At 29.7% G+C, this 18,327-nt stretch overlaps 6 pseudogenes; 1 reads left to right on the top strand and 5 right to left on the bottom strand.

Annotated features, from left to right (window-relative positions):
• Positions 1–1,229: 1,229 nt before the first annotated feature.
• Positions 1,230–2,138, bottom strand: LOC138354745 (ATP synthase subunit a-like; annotated as a pseudogene).
• Positions 2,139–2,376: 238 nt separating this feature from the next.
• LOC138354775 (cytochrome c oxidase subunit 2-like) lies at positions 2,377–3,477 on the bottom strand (annotated as a pseudogene).
• LOC138354747 (cytochrome c oxidase subunit 1-like) lies at positions 3,175–3,830 on the bottom strand (annotated as a pseudogene).
• An 878-nt stretch (positions 3,831–4,708) lies between these two features.
• LOC138354744 (NADH-ubiquinone oxidoreductase chain 5-like) lies at positions 4,709–7,815 on the bottom strand (annotated as a pseudogene).
• A 4,195-nt stretch (positions 7,816–12,010) lies between these two features.
• LOC138354776 (cytochrome b-like) lies at positions 12,011–13,140 on the top strand (annotated as a pseudogene).
• On the bottom strand, positions 13,140–14,962 carry LOC138354748 (NADH-ubiquinone oxidoreductase chain 1-like; annotated as a pseudogene).
• Between the last annotated feature and the right edge of the window lie 3,365 nt (positions 14,963–18,327).

An 18,327-nucleotide genomic window follows, 5' to 3' on the forward strand; every position in this document is an offset into this window, starting at 1 on the left:
AACATCCAATCACTAAAAATGTTCCCCCTTTCAGAAAAAAGGGGAGAAACATTTTTAGAAGAGACTCTTCAACTTTACAGCGAAAATGTAATATGTTATACACCTTAAAAACAAATTAGAGGTTCATTACCAAAATTTAGGCCGAAACTAAACGCAAATCTTCGCTTTCTAATTTATAAAGTTGATCTACCGATACCTTATGAGTGCAAATCATAAGTGACTACAACTCTACTCATTTCACTCCAACGCACCTTTTAATCATTCATAATATAAACCAACAAGTAAAATTAATAAAAATATTAGCCCCGCAAATAATCAAGTAAAAATATTTGTTAACATAATAATATAAGCTAAAGGCATTAAAATAGTAATCTCAACATTAAAAATTAAAAAAAATTACAGCTACCAAAAAAAATCGAAGGGAAAAAGGTAATCGAGCTCTACCTTTTGGGTCGAACCCACACTCAAAAGGTCTACTTTTTTCACGATCCACTACAACCTTCTTAGATAATAATGAAGCTACTAATATTACTAGTATCCTTACTGCTAAAGTAAATAAAACACTTGTTATTAAAATATAAACTAATTTTTCTAGACTCTAGACCTTTTGGTTGGAAGCCAAATATAAATTTATACTAAAAAATTAACCTCCTCACCAGTAAATAAATACATATAAGAATAACCACACTACATCTACAAAATGTCAGTATCAAGCAGCGGCCTCAAATCCGAAATGATGATAAGAAGAAAAATGACACTTATACAAACGAAATAAACATACTGAAAGAAATGATGAGCCTTTTTTAAATTTTAAATTTAAAAAAAAAAATAACATGAAGCCCATGAAATCCAGTAGCCACGAAAAAAGTTGAACCATAAATAGAATCAGCAATTGAAAAAAATGCCTCCACATATTCAAAAGCCTGCAACCCTGTAAAATACAACCCTAATATAACAGTTAATATCAACCTCTGTAAAGCCTCTTTATGATTAGAATTCAAAATTGCATGCTGATACCAAGTCACCGTAGCCCCAGAAGATAATAAAATTGTAGTATTTAATAAAGGTACCCCGAAAGGATTAAATAGCTGAATACCTCTAGGTTGTCAAAATCTCCCAACCTCTACAACAGGAGATAACCTCCTATGAAAAAATGCCCCAAAAAATGAGAAAAAAAACAAAACTTCTGATAAAATAAATAAAATTTTAACGTAACGTAATATTCAACGTAATCCTCTTATTACAGCTCCAGTATGTAATCTTTGATAGGTACCTTCACGAACTACATCACGTCACCATTAAATTATAGTTAAAATTACACCTACAAATCTTAAATACAATAAATCTGCTCTAAATTGATGAAATCACTTAATTAACCTTGTAGTTAATATTATAGCTCTAATTGAACCAGTTAAAGGTCAAGGTCTTATATCCACTAAATGATAAGTATGATGTGTATGTCTTGACATTAATTTACTTCTCTAGCATATAAAGTACTTAAAATAGAAAATACGTATGATTGAATAACTGCAACAGCAGACTCTAATATTAATAAAAGAATTTGCAAGATAATAAGAACCCAAAGAATTCTTAAAGTCATAGAAGAACCTATTCCCCCTAAAAGCCTTAATAATAAATGACCAGCAATTATATTAGCAGCTAATCGTACTGCTAATGTACCAGGTCGAATAATATTTCTAATTCTTTCAATTAAAACTATAAAAGGCATCAATGCCCCCGGAGTGCCTTGAGGTACTAAATGAGCAAATATTTTTTGAGTATGATTGACTCAACCAAAACCTATAAAACATAATCATTAAGGAAAAGCAAGTGATAATGTTATTGCTAAATGTCTCGAACTTATAAACACATAAGGAAATCAATCTAAAGAATTATTAAACACAATTAAATTAACTAGAGATACAAATAATACATTTAAACCTAAAGTTTTTGTTCCTAAAATTACTTTAAATTCCCCATATATCAGTAAACTTTAATCATATTATAACTCAACGTGAAGGAGAAACTCAATATATAAACGGTAAAAATAACAAACCTAAAAAAGTAGAAATTCAATTTAAAGGAAGAGAAAAAACTCTTGAAGAAGGATCAAAAATTCTAAATAATCTTGCTATCATTTTCAAACTTTCTCAGTTTCCTGATCCTTTTTCACTACTTGATCTAACCTACAATAAATTACTAAAAAATACTGTACAGCTAATACTAAAATTAAACTTAACAAAAACATAATATATAAATTTATTCAAAGAAGAGGAGATATTTGAGGCATATAAAAATATTTATTCAATTACTTAAGTCTGACAAACTTATATTATATCTATATTAACTAATTTTTATTTCATCTGAAGTAAATTACTATTTCAAGCTTAAAAGGCTTACACTTATCTTTAAGTTATCGAATGGAGATTTTAAACATGAAGAAACTCAATCCAGAAAACTATTTACACTAACTCTTTCTACTACAATAGGTATGAAACTATGGTTTGTCCCACAAATTTTTGAACATTGCCCAAAAAATAAACCAGGTCGATTGATAAAAAATCTAATTTGATTTAACCAACCAGGAATTGCATCAGCTTTTATACCTAAAGCTGGAACTGTTCAAGAATGAATAACATCAGCAGCCCTAACAAGTATACAAACTTGAGAATTTATAGGTAATACTACACGATTATCTACATCTAATAGACGAAATCCAGACTCAGAAAGATTCGCTGTTCCTACTATATAAGAATCAAATTCCAAGTCCAAAAAATCTGAATATTCATACCTTCAATACCATTGATGACCAATTGTTTTCAAAGTAATCCTAGGATTATTAATCTCATCTAATAAATACTAAAGTCGTAAAGAAGGAAACGCAATAAAAATTAAAATAATAGCAGGAAGAATAGTTCAAATAATCTCAACTTTGTCTTCCCAGTAAATAACGATTAACCAAGAAATTGAAAAATAAATAAAATATAATATATCCTACAAACGTAACAATTAAAATTAGCACAACTATAGTATGATCATGAAAAAAAAATTAACTGCTCTATTAATGGTGAAGCACTATCCTGAAAGCCTAAATTTCCTCATCTTGCCATTTGTATAAGAAGAAACCTTCCTTGTAGGAGCTTAAATCCTATACATCCATCTGCCATTTTAGAATTAATTAGAAAGTTAAAAAATCTCAGAATAAGTATGATCAGCAGGAGGATAAGAATGCTGTCATTCCATAGAAGTAGGTATAAAAAAAGAGATCTAAATCTCTTTCGACTTATAATAAAAGCCTCTCAAAAAATAATTACAAATCCTAACACAGCTACCAAAGAAATAATAGAACCAATTGAAGATAAAACATTTCATGCTCTATAAGCATCAGGATAATCTGAATAACGCTGAGGTATACCATTTAAACCTAAAAAATGTTGAGGAAAGAACGTTACATTTACTCCTACAAATATAGTAAAAAAATGAATTTTTAATCATTTTTTATTTAAAGATAAACCTGTAAATAAAGGAAATCAATGAACAATACCTGCAAAAAATCCAAATACAGCCCCTATAGATAAAACATAGTGGAAATGAGCTACTACATAATAAGTATCATGAAGAATAATATCAATAGAAGAATTAGCTAATACAACTCTACTTAACCCCCCTACAGTAAATAAAAAAATAAAACCTAACACCTATAGTAAAGAGGGGCTATAATTTACTTGTGTTCCCTGAAGAGTTCCTAACGAACTAAAAATTTTAATACCAGTAGGAACCTCAATAATCATTGTAGCAGAAGTAAAATAAGCCCGAGTATCTACATCCATCCCTACTGTAAATATATGATGAGCTCACACTACAAAACTTAAAATACCAATAGCAATTATAGCATAAATTATACCTAATGTCTCAAAAGCCTCTTTCTTACCTGATTCTTGAACTACAATGAGATACTATACCAAAAGCCGGTAAAATTAAAATATAAACTTCAGGATGTTCGAAAAATCAAAATAAATGCTGATATAAAATTGGATCTCCTCCACCTGCCGGATCAAAAAAAGTATTTAAATTACGATCCATTAATAACATAGTAATAGCCCCTACCAACACAGGTAAAGATAATAGTAGTAAAACAGTAGTAATAAACACTGATCAAACAAATAATGGTATTCGATTCATAGTTATCCCTACCGTTCGTATATTAATAGCAGTTGTTATAAAATTTACTGAACCTAAAATAGAAGATACACCTGCTAAATGTAAAGAAAAAATACCTAAATCTACAGATGCTCCTGCATGAGCAATAGCAGAAGCTAAAGGAGGATAAACAGTTCACCCTGTCCCAACTCCTCTCTCAACTATACCCCCTACTTAATAATAAAGTTAGAGAAAAAGGAAGTAATCAAAATCTTATATTATTTATTCGAGGGAAAGCCATATCTGGAGCACCTAATATTAAAGGAATTAACTAATTTCCAAACCCACCAATTATAATAGGTATTACTATAAAAAAAAATTATTACAAATGAATGAGCTGTAACTACCACATTGTAAATTTGATCATACCCAATTAATCTTCCTGGTTGACCTAACTCCACTCGAATAATCATCCTTAATGAAGTTCCTACTATACCAGCTCAAGTACCAAAAACAAAATATATTGTTCAAATATCTTTATGATTTGTAGAAAAAAATCATCGTTGCGTAAATAAAATGGCCGAGCTTTAGGCGCTAAACTGTAAATTTAGATACAAGATTTTTCTTTTTTATTAGGTTTTATAGTAATAATTTAAAACGTCAAATTGCAAATTTGAAAATGTGCTAACACTAAAACTTTTAAGACCTAAAAGAAATTCTTTTTTTACAACTTTGAAGGATGTTAGTTTCATTAACTTAAAGTCTTAATATATTATATAAATTGAAGGAACTAATATCCCAATAAAATTTAAAATCAATACTATATTCATAATTTTATTCCTTTCCTAATCCATTGTAATTCAACCTCTAAAAGGAAATACTAAAGTTAAAAAAGAACTTCTTATACGAATATAAAAGTAATGAGTTACCAACCTACATATTAGGAACACTAATAAAGGATATAAATGATTACAAAAAATTATTTCCTGAATAATAAATCGCTTAGGAATAAACCCCTAAAAAAGGAGGTAATCCTCCTAGAGAAAACAAACTCATTATAGATATAACCTTAGGTATTAAAGAAAATCTACTATTAACTAAATGAGAAAAATGATAGGCCTGCCGAAAATAAAAAATTATAATAACCAAAATTGAAAGTAAACAATAAACCCTAAAGTATAATAATCAACAATACTCCCTTAAAATTATAGCAAAAAATATTCAACATATATGATTAATAGAAGAAAATGCTATAATCTTTCATAAATATAATTGATTTAACCCTCCTATAGCCCCAACAATAGCAGATACCACAGCAGAAGTAAAAATTATAATTAAACTCCACTTATCATAACCAAATAAGATAATAAAATTATAGGTTCCACTTTTTGTAAAGTTATCAAAATAATCGCTTGAATTCAACTTAACCCTTCTATAACCTGAGGAAATCAAAAATGAAAAGGAGCCGCACCTAACTTTAATAACAGTGATAAAGAAAATACTATCTTTAAATTTACCATCATTAAAATAAATAAAGCTGAAAAATAATTATAATTGAAGCCAAAACTTTTACTAAAAAATATTTTAAAATACTCTTCGAACTATAACGATTACTTCTAGAAGAAATTAAAGGAATAAAAGATAATAAATTTAACTCTAACCCCACTCAAGCTCCAAATCAAGTATCCGAAGAAATACATAATACTAACCCTAAAACTAAAGTAAAAAAAAAAAGAGTATTCTAAAAGGAGAAACCACCGGAAAGAGAGAAATTGATCTCATTCACGGGGTATGAACCCATTAGCTTTTCTTAGCTTATCTTTCAATAATATGAGTAAATTTTACATAATTAGTCACATCAAAACTATCCTTTTATCAGGCATCATATTATTTATAGGTATACACCACTGCTTTGGCTTCAACACAACATTCTAATTTTAAATTATATAAATTAAATTAAAACTAATATAATAATAACAATCGTCACCCATAAAAAAAAAACTCTTTATAAATTTTAATTATATTACCTTGAGTAACTTCTAAATAATAAGAACCCTTTATAATTGCACTAAATCCTCCTTGTCCTCCAAAATACCCAGATCACCCTTTATCTCCAACTTTATCATACCTTTTTCCTAATTTTAAAATATAGTAATTTAATTTTACCCTAGATAAAAAAAGTATAAATCATATAGATCCTGAAAACCTACTAAATAATATAACCTTAAACTACTTAAAGTTTCATTTAAACTTATAATATTTAATATATACCCAATGAAAGAACCAATTAATAATAATATTAAAACCAAACTTTTCATAAACCTCCTTAAACAAATTATATAATATTCAGGAAATATTACCCAAGATAATCTTGCCCCCCTTAAAATAGAACTCAATCTTAATATTACTATAGGATTAGTTATAACAAAATCATTGTCCCTAATCCATCTCATATTACTAACATGTCTTATTCTAGTAAGCCTATAGAAAATTAAACAAAAAGTATAACTTACTGTTAACCCTGTAGCTAAAATGTATATAATAAACCTAATAAAATTAATATTACTTATAAAAGCTACCTCCAAAATTAAATCTTTAGAATAAAAGCCAGCCATAAAGGGTATACCACATAAAGATAAATTTGATAAATTTATACAAACACCAGTTAAAGGTATTCTAACAATTAAACTCCCTATTATACGAATGTCCTGATAATCTCCCAAACTGTGAATAACAACACCCGCACACAGAAATAGTAAAGCTTTAAATAAAGCATGAGTTAATAAATGGAAAAAAGCTAAATCAGGAAATCCTAAAGATAAAACTCTTAATATTACCCCCAATTGTCTTAAAGTATATAAGGCAATAATCTTCTTCAAATCATAATCAAAATTTGCCCCAAGACCTGCTATAAATATAGTTGTACAAGAAATAATTAATAAAAAAGATTGAACCGAAGACCCTTCAAAGATAGGCCTAAATCGAATTAATAAATAAACCCCAGCAGTTACCAAAGTTGACGAATGTACTAAAGCAGAAACTGGAGTTGGAGCTGCTATAGCAGCTGGTAGCCAAGCAGAAAAAGGAATTTGCACTCTTTTTGTTATAGCAGCCACAACAATTAATACTTTTATTAAAATTATATTTTCACTAGTGTATAATCTTCAAACCATAAAATTTCAACCCCCTATTCTAAAAAACAAAGCAATACTTAAAACAATTGCTACATCTCCTACCCGATTTGATAAAACAGTCAACATCCCTGCATTAGCAGATTATTCATTTTGATAATAAATCACTAACACATAAGAAATTGATCCTAACCCATCTCATCCTAATAAAATCCTAATTAAATTAGGCCTAAGAATTAAAGCATTTATTGAAATAACAAAAGCAAGAACAAAATACATAACACGATTATAATGTTTATCCCCCCCTCATATACTCTCCCCTATAAAACATAATTATAGAAGAAATAAATAAAATAAATCTTAAAAATATAAAACTTAATCAATCAAATACTAAAGTTACTACAGTAGAAGAGGAATTTAAAGAATATAATTCTCACTCAATTACATACCTAGCCAAATTTTGTAATCTCATTAAAGACATACGTAAACATAATAAAGAACTTACAACTAAAAAAACTAACCTTACTAAATGCATAGAGAATTTTCAAACCACTATTTAAAATAAATTCTTATAACTTTGATACCACATATAAATATTTTTTGTTAAACTATTTAAATTAAATTATAGGTAAAACTAAACCCCTCTTTAAAATTATGAAATTTAAAGGAATTCAATGGAGACTTAAAACATAAGACTCCCTTAACTTCCAAGAACAACATGCATATAATGACCTAAAAAATGTCACCTGCTGTCTAATCGAGTATAAATATATAGTATAGGCTGCTCTAAAAAAAAAACCAGGCCAATTAATCTAATTATCCTTACCTTCATTCAACTTACTATACTAATAATTAAATTAATTTCTCCTAACAAATTTAACGTAGGAGGAGCCGCTATATTTCCAATACTTAATAAAAACCATCATAAACCTAAAGAAGGCATTAAATTTATTAAACCTTTATTAATTAATAAACTACGACTTCCTAATCGCTCATAAATAATATTAGATAAGCAAAATAAACCAGATGAACATAATCCATAACCAACCATAATAATAACAACACCATTTATTCCCCATCAACTAAACACCACTAACCCTCCTAAGACTAACCTTATGTGAGCTACTGAAGAATAAGCAATTAAAGATTTTATATCCACTTGTCGTAAACACAAAATTCTTACAAAAACACCCCCTAAGATCCTAATACCTACTCACACTCAAGAAAATATTCTTAATACACGAAGTAAACCATACCCACCTAACTTTAATAAAACACCTGCCAAAATCATTGACCCAGCTACAGGAGCTTCAATATGAGCTTTTGGTAGCCACAAATGAAATAAATATATAGGTAGCTTTACTACAAATGCCAATATAGTAAAAAAATACCATAAAACGCTAACCATTCCTAATTCAGATTCCCTCACTTTTGTTAATGCTATTATTAAACTTCCCCCCCCCCCCACTATATATAACCTAATTAAAGATACTAATAAAGGTAAAGAAGCAAATAAAGTATAAAACAAAATATAAATGCCAGCCTGAGTTTGCTCAGGCTGATAACCTCAACCTAAAATCAAAATTAAAGTAGGAATGAAAGAACTTTCAAACCTTAAATAAAACATTAAATTATCTATAGAAAAAAAAGTTATTACTAAAGTAAATAATGAAATTAAATTTAAAAATAAAAATAAACAACTAAATTTATTTGTCTTTTTTACTATTTGACTTCTATAAATAACAAGTACAACAATTCAAACCCTCTATATTACTAAAATTATACCTAAATAATCTGTCCCTAATTGTATTCCCAAATTAAATATATAAAAATCATGACCTAATCCTAAAAATACTAAAATCAAATCAAATCAATGTTTATTTAGGTAAGGTACATACATACAACAAATTTTTACAAAGATTGGTTGACTTATAGGTAGAGCTAGTACATACAATGCCTAAAGCCACTATTACGCAAAGCGTTTTGGGCATGAAAAACTTAAATGACAAGCTTAATACTAAATGAGCATAAAGAGTAGAATGAAAACAAGAAATGAAAACATAGCTGAAAAAGCAGCACAAATACAATTATGTCGATAAACAGCGCTCTTTAAAAAAAACAGACATTGGTTGACAATAGAAGGGTAAGGTAGGTTACAGGGAATTTATTAGATATAGCTTCGTTTTTATCTTAAACTGGTTGAGAGAGGTACAGTCTTTAACATGGTTGGGAAGGTCATTCCACATTCTGGGCCCCTTGATTTGTAGAGCATTTCTAGTTTGATTAAGTCGTACTCTAGGAATATCAAAACTGTATTTATTTCTGGTGTAGTGCTCATGGGTTCTGTTACAACCTTCTATGAAGCTTTTGAGGTCAGGATTGGCATTATAGTTTAGCGTTTTATATATGTTGACAGTCTCTGTGGTGTAGTGGTAAGACACTCGCCTGGCGTTCCGCGAGCGCTATGTCATGGGTTCGTATCCTGGCCGGGGAGGATTTACTAGGCGCAATTCCTTAACTGTAGCCTCTGTTTAACGCAACAGTAAAATGTGTACTTGGATGAAAAAACGATTCTTCGCGGCAGGGGATCGTATTCCAGGGACCATAGGATTAAGGACTTGCCCGAAACGCTACGCGTACTAGTGGCTGTACAAGAATGTAACAACTCTTGTATATATCTCAAAAAAAAAAAAAAAAAAAAAAAAAAAAAAAAAAAAAAAATGTATAATACACATGAGAGAATGTGCAGTGACTTAATGTCTAACATATTCAGAGATTTGAGTAGGGGTACCGAGTGATGTCTGGGGCCAGAGTTGGATATTGTCCTAATAGCAGCTTTGTGTTGAGTAATTAGAGGATGTAAGTGATTTTGGGTAGTGGAGCCCCAAGCACAAATACCATAGTTGAGATATGGATAGATAAGGGAGTAATAGAGAGTCACCAGGGCAGGGCGTGGTACATAATATCTGATCTTAGAAAGAATGCCCACAGTTTTTGAAACTTTTTTTTTATTTATTTAGAATGTGTCCCTAGAAATTCAGCTTGTGGCCAATGAATTTGCCATCTAATTTGTTACAAATTTGGGTATTGTTTATTTTGAGATTTATTTGATTAGAGGATTTATTGCCAAACAGAATATAGAAAGTTTTGTCAATGTTAAGGGTGAGTTTGTTGGCAGTTAGCCAAAGATGGATTTTATTTAGCTCAGTATTTACTGTGGCATTTAGAGCAAGGGGGGTCAGGACTGGAGTAAATGAAGTCCTGACCGTCAGCAAATAGAATTGGTTTGAGGTGTTGGAAGGCATTTGAAAGGTCATTAATGTAGATGAAAAAGAGGAGAGGGCCAAGTATGCTGCCCTGAGGAACACCAATGTTGATGGGTAGGGTGGGAGAAATTGTATTATTTACAGAAACATACTGGAGCCTGTCAGTAAGGTAGGATTTGAGGTATTGCAGGGAGTGTCCTCTGACTCCATAATGATGTAATTTAAGAAGAAGGTTTTGGTGGTTGACAGTGTCAAAAGCTTTATGCAGGTCCACAAATAACCCAACAGGGAACTCATTTTTCTCAAGAGCTGTAAGAATCGAGTTAAGCATACTAATAAGTGCATCGTTAGTGCTATTTTTGGGTCTGAAGCCATATTGGCAAGGGCTAAGTATATTGTGTTTAGCTAGATATGAGTAAAGCTGCTTATAGATTAGTTTTTCAAAATTTTTTGACAAGTTTGGCAGGATTGATATAGGTCTCTAGTTGTAATATGTAAAAAACATATTAAAAACAATGGTAATTGAACAACGCCTCAATTATTAATTAAAAATAATAATAATAAATTTATAAGTAAAAACTTTATCATTACACTACATTAAATCTACCAATATAATCATTACCATGAGAACACACTATAGAAATTAATAAAGATAACCCTAATGCACCTTCACAAACTCCTAAAGTTAAAAAAAATAATACAAAATATATCTCAATACCTACTCTTATAATATATAAAACTATATTCCAAAACACCCTTAATATTACAAATTCTAATCTAAGCAAAGTATTTAATAAATGTTTTCGATTAGAAACAAAAGATCATCCCCCACAAAACAATATAGCTAAAGAACAAATATAAACCAAATTTAAAGTATTCAATAGTTTTAACAGTTTAAAAAAACTTTGGTCTTGTAAATCAAAATTCAATTACTAATTCTTAAAACTTTAAAATATAATTTTAAAATTATTATAATTTATATTTAAACTACCATCTTTATATCTATACTATTTACTCGGTTAGTTCACCCTTTATCAATAGGGTTGACATTATTTATTCAAACTTTAATTATTTGTGGGACCTCTGGATTTTCTAATAATTCATTCTGATTTTCCTATATCCTCTTTTTAATTTTCCTAGGAGGTATATTAGTTTTATTCATTTATGTAGCCTCATTAACGAAATATTTGGAGTTTCATTTAACACCCTATTTACCTTAACATTTATTATATCTATGATTTGTCTAATTTATTTCCTTGCTGACCCTTTACTAACCAGCTCTAAATATAGAATTAGAAGTTCTTCTGTTGTATTCCCCTATAAATTCAGAAATGCCCCCTTAATAACAAGAACTATTTATAATTCTTCATCAATGATATTTACTTTATTCATCATTACATATTTACTTCTTACCCTATTTGCCGTAGTAAAAATTATTAACGTCCACTCTAGACCCTTACGAGTAAATAACTAATGTTTAAACCTTTACGAAAAACTCACCCCTTATTTAAAATTATTAGTAGATCTTTAATTGATATACCAATTCCTAGAAATATTTCAGTTATATGAAATTTTGGTTCATTATTAGGACTATGTTTAGTTATTCAAATTATAACAGGCTTATTTCTCTCTATACATTACACCCCTAATATTGAAATAGCTTTTTCAAGAACTATCCACATTTGTCGAGATGTAAATTATGGATGACTATTACGTACCATTCATGCTAACAGAGCCTCTTTTTTCTTTATTTGTCTATACTCTCATATTGGACGTGGAATATACTATAGCTCTTATACTTACTTTCATACCTGAATAATTGGAGTAATTTTTTTCTTAACTATAGCCCCAGCCTTCCTAGGCTACGTCTTACCCTGAGGGCAAATGTCTTTCTGAGGAGCAACAGTTATTACTAACCTCTTCTCTGCTATTCCCTTTCTAGGCACAGATTTAGTTCAATGGATTTGAGGATGATTTGCCGTGGATAACGCTACTTTAACTCGTTTTTTCTCATTTCATTTTTTATTTTCATTTATTTTTGCAGCTTTAACAGTAATTCATATCCTGTTCCTCCACGAAACATGAGGAAAGAAGCAGCTCGGAATTTCTTCATTTGTAGACAAAGTTCCTTTTCACCCTTATTTCAACTTTAAAGACATCTTAGGATTTATTGTACTTTTCTGAGTCTTAATTATACTAATCCTTCTTAACCCATACCTCCTTAGAGATCCAGACAACTTTATTCCAGCAAACCCTTTAGTGACCCCTGTTCATATTCAACCTGAATGATATTTTCTTTTTGCCAACGCTATTCTACGATCTATTCCAAACAAACTCGGAGGAATTATTGCCTTAGTAGCTTCAATTGCTATTTTAATAATTCTACCATTTACTCATAATTCCACTTTCCGAAGAAGAACATTCTATCCTATTAACCATATTACTTTCTGATATTTAGTCTCAGTAGTAGTCTTACTAACATGAATTGGAGCACGCCCAGTAGAAACTCCTTATATTCTAACAGGACAAATTTTATCTACACTCTACTTTTTATACTATATTATTAATCCAATTTTTACAATAATATGAGATAAATGATTAAATTTAAAGTTTAGTTTATAAAAAACAAATGTTTTGAAAGCATTAATAGGAGTATCTCCAACTTTAATATCGAAAGAAAAGAATATCTTTAATATCCAAATTTAATATTTTTATCAACTTTACACTCTCCTTTGATTTACCACTACAATACTAAAAATCAAGTATGAAACAATATCTTTAAACCCATACATCAAATTAAAAAAATTAAAGAAACAGGTAAAAACCTTTTTCAAGCTAAATATGAGTTTATCATAACGGAATCGAGGTAAAGTACCCCGAACCCAAATAAAAACAAACCTAATTATTACCACTTTAATATAGAAAATAATTCTCAAAGAATCAGGACCTAAAAAAAAAACCTAAAAATTATCCATATAAATAAAATACTTGAATACTCTCCAATAAAAATTAAAGCAAATCCCCCTCTCCTGTACTCAGTATTAAATCCTGAAACCAACTCAGACTCCCCTTCAGAGAAATCAAAAGGAGTTCGATTAGTCTCAGCTAAACTAGAAGCAAATCACACTATTCTTAATGGAATAGTTCACCATAAAAATCAAACTTCCTCCTGATATACAATAAAATCCTTAAAATTAAAACTCTCAATTAAGAAAATAAAAGACAATAAAATTAAAGCCAAACTTACTTCATATGAAATAGTTTGAGCAACAGAACGTATACTCCCCAATAAAGATTATTTACAATTTGAAGCTCAACCAGCCATTACTATAGGATAAACACCTGCACTTAAACAACATATAAAAAATAACACCCCTAAACTTATATTAAATAAACCTCTACCATATGGCAATACCTTTCATAAAATCAAGGAAATAAATAAACTTAATACAGGTGCTATATAATAAGGTAAAAAAATAGATATTCTCAAATTTATATTCTCCTTACAAAAATGCTTTACAGCATCCGAAAAAGGCTGCAAAATACCTATAATTCCTAATTTATTAGGTCCTTTACGAATTTGAATATAACCTAAAATTTTTCGTTCCAATAAAGTAACAAAAGCTACTCCTAATAATACACAAATAATCAAAATTAAATAATTAACAACCATAGCCAATATTACTCCTCCATGACCAAGCATTTTTATTATTTATAGATTCCCTATTTTATTAGATTCTAAATCTAACGCATATTTTGCCAAAATAACTAAATTTTTTTTTAATTATTTAATCCTTTCGTACTAAAATAACTATAATTTATCCTGAAAGATAGAAACCAACCTGGCTTACACCGGTCTGAACTCAAATCATGTAAAATTTTAAACGTCGAACAGACCTTCTATTATAGTCTCTACTCTATAAAGAACTTTTAATTCAACATCGAGGTTGCAAACTTTCTTGTCGATAAGAACTCTTAAAGAAAATTACGCTGTTATCCCTAAAGTAACTTAATCTTTAATCCCTTTTAGGATCATTAAACCAAACATTACTGTAAAAAAAAAAAAAAAATAGAGTTATTTTATATTTTATCCTTGTCACCCCAACCAAATACTCTAAAATAGTACTCTTAAATAAAACTAACTACTATCTTATATATATAAAGTTTTATAGGGTCTTATCGTCCCTTCAGATTATTTTAGCCTTTTCACTTAAAAGTTAAATTCAATATATTAATTTAAGACAGATTATTTCTTGTCCAACCATTCATTCTAGCCTTCAATTAAAAAACTAATGATTATGCTACCTTTGCACGGTCATAATACCGTGGCCTTTTAGTTCCCAATGGCCAGGTTAGACTTTATAAACCTTCATAAAGACATGTTTTTGTTAAACAGGCAGAAATAATTCAAATATATAAAAATAATTTAAATTAAATTCAAACATAATTATATACTAATACTGTATACCCATTATATCTATTTCAACATTATTTCTAAATAATTTTTAATAAACAATTAAGAAATATATAAATATTATTAACCTAAATTTTACTTATAACACTCTATAAACCTAGCTAATTTTAAGCCTAGTTAAATCCTTTAAAAATATTTTTTTATAATACTAAATAATAAGGAGCTAATCCCCCTTATTCTAACTAATTTTATAAATATATAAAAATGCTAATTTAAATTCACTTCTTAAAAAACTAGATATTAAGGAACCCGATTAATATTTCACTTCTAAAATAAAATTATAAATTTTTCTGCTACAAAAACTCACCTTTTAATTTAGCTATTTCCTTTTCGAGATATATAATTGAATTACATTAATTTAAACATCTATTATACACAAGATACATAACTTTAATATTACTTTTATATTATTAAATCTTAAACTATTTCAAATTTCCTCTACAGTATTATGTACTAAGTCTTTAATATTATTCAATTAAATTTACTATATTTAAAAAAATCTTTTTCATATTAACTACACTAAACAACTACTCATAATCAAAATATATTGAATCACACGACAAACCTTCTTGGTGTAAATGAGATGCTGATTTTTAGCTTTACTTTGTAATTCTAGAGACACTTTCCAGTACCTCTACTATGTTACGACTTATTTTACATTAAATGAAAGCGACGGGCGATATGTACATAATTTAGAGCCTATATAAAAAAATCTCACTACTCCTTTTCTTACAATTAAATCCTCCTTCATAAATATATTTATATACTTAATTCATATTAAATAAATTTTATTGTAACCCATATTTACTTATAAGCTGAACCTTGATCTAATATACTCAATAATATGATTTCAATAATATTTTCTCCTAAATTATCTTATAATGACGGTATAGAAGCTGATTAACTAAAATAAATAAAATAATGCGTGTTGTATCGTTTTTAAAACAGGTTCCTCTAACTAGACTAAAACACCGCCAAATTTTTTAAATTTAAAGAACGTAACTCCTAATATTCTAGTATTTAAAAAATTAAATCTAAGTGTACTAGGGTATCTAATCCTAATTCATACCTTAGTTTTTTAAGTTTCACTACCTTAACTTTCAAATAAGTTTTTATATTTTATAATCCAATTTCACTTTTTATAAACATAAACTCTTATTTTAATTAATTTATTAACTTCTACTAATATACTTTATTTAATTTTCACGTATAACCGCGATTGCTGGCACAAGATTTTATCAAACTTATTATAATCTACTAACTCAAGATTTCTCCTATTGATAATATTAAATATTGCATACTTATATACTATACTTTAAGTAAATATATTTCACCAAAATTTGCATATACTAAATAATTATAAAACAAAGCCTAAAGCAAAAATCAAACTTTATTAAACCTAATTCACTAAAATATAATTCAACTAATATTAAACCTACAACCTAAAATTTAAGAAAATATTAATAGAAACCAGAAAGAGGTATTCGACTGTTAATAGAAAAATTGAATTAATTTCCTATTAAGAAAATTTATTGGTTAAGAAAAAGCTTCTAACTTATTTCTTGAGCGGTTTAATTCCGTTCAAATTTCATTATACGTAAGTGTTAACAGCACGAGAAGTTTTGATCTTCTAAGAATTGGTGAAATTCCATTATGTATAATACAATTATAACATAATACTAATGTGTATATATATATATATATATATATATATATATATATATATATATATATATATATATATATATATATATATATATATATATATATATATATATATATATATATATATATATATATATATATATATATATATATATATGTCGTACCTAGTAGCCAGAACTCACTTTTCAGCCTACAATGCAAGGCCCGACTTGCCTAATAAGCCAAGTTTTCATGAATTAATATATTTTCTCTAATTGTTTTCTTATGAAATGATAAAGCTACCCATTTCATTATGTATGAGGTCAATTTCTTTTTATTGGAGTTAAAATTAACGTAGATATATGACCGAACCTAACCAACCCTACCTAACCTAACCTAACCTATCTTTATAGGTTAGGTTAGGTTAGGTAGCCGAAAAAGTAAGGTTAGGTTAGGTTAGGTAGGTTAGGTAGTCGAAAAGCAATTAATTCATGAAAACTTTGCTTATTAGGCAAATCGGGCCTTGCATAGTAGGCTCAGAAGTGAGTTCTGGCTACTAAGTACGACATATATATATATATATATATATATATATATATATATATATATATATATATATATATATATATATATATATATATATATATATATATATATATATATATATATATATATATATATACCACAACACCACAACACCAGCACCACACCACCAACACCACAACCACACCACTAACACCACAACACCAACACCACACCACCAACACCAGAACCACACCTCCAACACCAGCACCACACCACCAACACCACAACACCAGCACCACTCCACCAACACCACAACACCAGCACCACACTACCAACACCAGCACCACACCACCACCACAATAAAACCCACAACCACACCTCCAACACCACAAAAACCAACACCACAAAAACCAACACCACAACACCAACACCACACCATCAACACCACCAACACCACAACACCAGCACCACACCACTAACACCACAACACCAGCACCACACCACCAAGGCCACAATACCAGCACCACACCACAACCACACCACCAACACCACAACACATACACCACCCCACCAACACCACAACACCAGCACCACACCACCAACACCACAACCACACCACCAACAGCACAACACCAACACCACACCACCAACACCACACCACCAACACCACAACCACACCAGCAACACCACAACACCAGCACCACACCACCATCACCACAACCCCACCACCAACACCACAACACCAGCACCACACAACCAACACCACAACACCACCACCCCACCACCAACACCACAACACCAGCACCACACCACCAGCACAACAACACCAGCACCACACCACTAACACCACAACACCAGCACCACACAACAACACACCAACACCAGCACCACACCACCAACACCACAACACCAGCACCACACCACCAACACCACAACACCAGCACCACACCACCAACACCACAACATCAGCACCACACCACCAACACCAGCACCACACCACGAACACCTCAACCACTTCACCAACACCACAACACCAGCAGCACACCACCAACACCACAACACCAACAGCACACCACCAACACCACAACACCAGCAGCACACCACTAACACCACAACACCAGCACCACACCACCAACACCAGCACCAC

The sequence above is a fragment of the Procambarus clarkii genome, chromosome 64 (genome assembly GCF_040958095.1).
Source record: "Procambarus clarkii isolate CNS0578487 chromosome 64, FALCON_Pclarkii_2.0, whole genome shotgun sequence".
Lineage (NCBI taxonomy): Eukaryota > Metazoa > Arthropoda > Malacostraca > Decapoda > Cambaridae > Procambarus > Procambarus clarkii.